Source organism: Dipodomys spectabilis, unplaced genomic scaffold (genome assembly GCF_019054845.1).
Source record: "Dipodomys spectabilis isolate Male_0828 unplaced genomic scaffold, ASM1905484v1 ptg000247l, whole genome shotgun sequence".
NCBI lineage: Eukaryota > Metazoa > Chordata > Mammalia > Rodentia > Heteromyidae > Dipodomys > Dipodomys spectabilis.
This window is the reverse complement of record NW_024870924.1, coordinates 1145464-1150233: the sequence shown is the minus strand read 5'-3', so window position 1 is coordinate 1150233 and position 4770 is coordinate 1145464.

Genomic DNA, 4770 nt, shown 5'->3' with positions numbered 1-4770 from the left:
GTGGATAGTCACATACATTAACAAAATCCAGTTCTGGAAAAAAGATACTAGGTAAGAAAGTCTAAAGTGTTGTCTATAAAATGATATCTTTTCCTAGCAGAACAAAATGTAGTATTAAAATGATTACTCCAGCTTTCTTAGAGATTTTTTTGCTGTCTCAGTATCAAAATACTTTCTAATTCCTGTAACATCCAAGAATAAAAGACAGAATTTGAAAAACTCAATAGTTTTAGGAACAAAGGTACACAATAGCTTCCTTCTTGAAGTGACATGTGATGGCAAGTATGATTGATTGTATTATAGTTCTATTCTTTTTCTTCTTTACGTCAAATGTTGCATATCTTGGCATACTACTCTATGTCCTGTTTCAGCTTCCTGTAGGTGAGATTTACCTGTATTCTGAAGTGTCAAGATGGGTCATGTGACTTACTTCAGCTTACAAAAATGACCAGAAATGGTGAAAAATATTTCTAGGGGAAGATTTCTATCTTATTATCTGTGTGTAACAGCTGACTTGTTTTCCCTTACCTATAAAAATAACATATTTCCAGAGGGAGTCTTCTTTCAACTTATATACTGGAAGAACATAGCATGTAAAACTGAGGCAAAACTCAAATACAGCTACATATATATAACAGGGAGAACTAAGCCAAAATTAGAATGTAATATTAAGATGTTAGTTTCTTACCATTCATGTATATTTTTATGATAGGTGAATACAGAATACCAGAATTTAACAAATACTAAACAAGAACTAAACAAATAGATAACATTGCCTGTTTGATGCTATTATATTTTTTTTATAAATAATCATTCTTCATGTAATCACTTGTGGGGTTACCTTTTCATATAGACTGGTATAATCACTCTAGAGCACTGTATCTAATATTCACAATCATTATCCAGACCTTGAGATTGAGATGAGGAAGAACAAAATATCAACAATTCTTCTTCTCTTTTCCTCTTCTCCATTTCCTAATGTGAATTCTCATCATTTCTTCTAATTCTCCTATTAATAAAGGAAGAATGACACATTGTGGATATCAAGCAAATGACTTCAAATCAAGAATTTCATTCTTCCAGAAGTAGATGAAGTAAATTAGAGTGGCTCAAGGAAGAATAAAAACGTGATTTTTTTCTCTTTCTGGCTTCCACCACAGTGTCTGAACATGACTCTAAATATCTAATAAACCATTTGCCTTGGCTAACTCTTTAAAGCATAGTTTTTCAAATAAATAATAATTTTAAAATTAAAAAAATTAAATAAAAATTAATTTGCTGTTTGCTTTTGGGAGGCATGAAATAAGACTGCATTAACATTGTGTGAGTTGAGAGGCTAAATTTTATCAGAATGTAAACATAATGAAAATGGATGATTTTAAGACAAATAGCTTTTAGGTACATTTTTAACGTAAAATACACAGAGAGACATCTTTTTTTCTTTTTTCCCTCTCCACACTGTTTCAACTTCAACAAGTAGTTATGTAATACAAAAAACTGATTCTTTCAGAAATAGATTGGACAAAAAAGTTAGAAAAAGTGAACCAGTATTCATGATGTATAGTTTAAAAATAACAGTCAAATAAATATTAAACATAATTCCAAAATAATAACAATCAAATGCTATTGAAAAGAAAAGATTTTAATCAGAATGTATAAAAAGTGATAGTGTCAGAACTACTCCAGGAGATGCTCTCTGGCATTTACAATTTCTAGTACATGACAATATTTTAATCAGGATTAATAGTTTTCAGGGACTATTTTTTCCTAGTTATATTTCATTGAAGAAATATGTGATTCAAATTTAATGAAAGAATAGCAGGCTATTGTAGAAAGAATGCTACACATTCATTGTTGTAGACAGTAAAATATCTTCCATATATCTGTCTACATTAATTCTAATTCCTTAAATGTAGATTTGCATTAAATATGTTTGTAAAATAATCATCTTTTATTACTCAAGGAACACAAATTTGAATAATTATAAGATGGGGGAAGTATACTGAAATGGGTACTTAAAAGTCTCATCTGAAGTTCGAAAGGGACATGATTAGGAAAGAACCATCGCAAAGATGTAAAGATGCTACATAAGAAGATAAAGGAAAAGACAACAACCCAGATTTTGAAATTCTGGAAAGCAAAACATGAAGTAAATGCCTTTTTTACTAGAATCATTTGAAAAATATTTTAGCTCTGTCAGTGGCTCTATTTTAATCTAGTGAGACTTCTTTTAGATTTATGTCCTTTAGAACTGTAAAATGATAAATACAGATTATTCAAGACAATTAACTTGTAGAAATATTTTACAGCAAATTTGGTTTAGTAAACTAACTTAACTACAGCCATTTCCTGATGCAACTACAGGGACACCACATGTCCTAATTTTTGAGAATATGAAAAAGTAGCCACCAGGTTTGCACACATGAATGATGTACATACTACTAAGGGACTTGCATTAATGAGCTCTTGAAATTCTAAATAATATTTAAATAAGAAGCTCCCTCTCTTTATTTTCACATTTGGGGATCGCTAAGTACCTGACTTACGTAGAAGGCTAGGGTAAGAATGTGGAAATGAAATCTGTCTCCTAATATTATAGAAATAATTTATGTCATTTTGAGCTACTCTTTCTAAAGTAATAAAAAAAATAAGGTAAAACAGAAACAGAAACTCAATTTTCTATCCTTCCTAACATTCCAACAGAAATTAGAGAATCCAGGAACAGCAATCCCAGGATGGTATAGGATGTTATAGGATCGCCTAGATGGTGAAAAAGAATATAACAAAAATGGATCTACTGATTCAATGGGAAACAAAATCTACGCATTCAGATTATGATATAGCTAGAAAATAGTTTCTACTATGCTAAGTCTTTGATATTTCAGTTTTGATTACACAGCAACATTCCTCTCAGGAAATGACTCTTCATTAATACTCATGGGTTTGCAGCTTATAACCCAGGAACAAATAATCCTTCTAAATGTAAACAAGCATGATACTAAGAGTAACCAAGGCTACTTCCGTTGCTATTGCTGATAAATAAGAATGATCTTGGGGAACAGACAAAAAATCTTGAACTTTTTCATACCTTTCCTCGTCTCCAACACGAGAAGACTTAGTCAAGATATGTAAAACATTAATAAAGGATTTTTATATTTTTTATTGTTCACATTAAAGCAAATACACTTTCACACTTTGCAAGCATGACTTTGAAAGAGTCACAACTTCATAATTAGTTTTTAGGCAAAAGTTTACTGCTTTGGCTTAGGTGTTTTCTAGCCTTTCTCTGTTGCTCTCTATTATTTTGGCAACTACAAAGAAAAACAAAATAAATCCATTATACTTATGATGGATTGTTCATAGTCACACTGTCTCCAAACAAAGTTTTCTGTTCCCTTATTCACTGCTAATTAAAGTTTAATTATTCCTTTTTAAATGATAACAAAACGTGATACTTTAATGAACATTCTCATCATCAGGGGAAGACAGGAGTGTCTGCGATTGCTTTTTAAACTGTTTTCAAGTATTTCCCTCCACTATTTTCATTATTGCCTTTGTTCCGGTCTTCTAATCAGGAACACAAGGTTAGATAAAAAGACCTTCTTAAGATATAGGATGTAAGGCAGAAAAAAATACATGTATAATTAAAGATTTTCATCTCTTAACATACAGAAAAGCTCTGAAGACATCTTGCTGTTATTGGCATGGGTAAGATGACTTGAAGGTTTTGGTTCTTTTTTTTATTTTTTATTTGTGAACATACTGTACAGAGGAGTTACAATTACATGGGCAGGATAATGCGTACATTTCTTACCAAGCATTGCAGCCTCCTCCTTTGTTTATGTTTTGGTTCTTAAACTAAGTGAAATGCACGTAAAATGTTACAGGTGTTCCAAACAATGATTATGGCTTATACTTTTCTTCTCCAATGAGATAAAACCTCTGACAAAGTAGATTCCTAAAACAGCACTGCCTATCACGAATCAGTTCATTATACTTATGGCATATAAGTATATAAAGATACATATATGAATTGAGTGAGAAATGTCTGACTTACACAATTGATTCAATGACAACTAAAACCAGAAAACACTTCTCTACATTTATATAAATTAGTATATTGAATGAGGATTTAACAAATTTTAGAATATATATTTTAAAGTTTATGTCAAAGTATTTGTTTATTTTTAATTATTGTCAGTCGTGGGGCTTGAAATCGGGGCCTGGACACTGTTCCTCAACACTACATCTCAAGACTAGTGCTCTTCCCCTTGAGCAACTGCCAGTTTTCTGGTGGCTCCTTAGTGATGAGTCTCACAGACTTAACTGCCTAGGCTTTGAACCATGATTCTCTGTTCTCAGACTCCTTAGTAGTTAGGGTTACAAGTATGAGCCACTGGCGCCTAGATACATAATTATTTTTTATACATTTATGAAGTATTGAGGGAAAATTCTCTTCACTCATAGATTGTGTAATAGTCAAGCTATATCATATCCATTAATTTCTGCATGTAACATTTCTGTTTAGTGAGAATGCTCACAAACTTACCTTCTGACTGTGATGAAATATCTATTCTTAAAGAAAGTAACTTTGCCTCTTGTGGTATAAAATTAAGATATTTACATTTATTCATAGAAATCTGCTAATCAAAATTATATAAAACATGAATTGTAAAGTGCAAGAAATTGATGGTTCCTATCCGTGTTTTAAGAAAACAATATGCCTTTGTTTTTAATTATATTTCTGTGGTAATGTGTACAATTCATTTA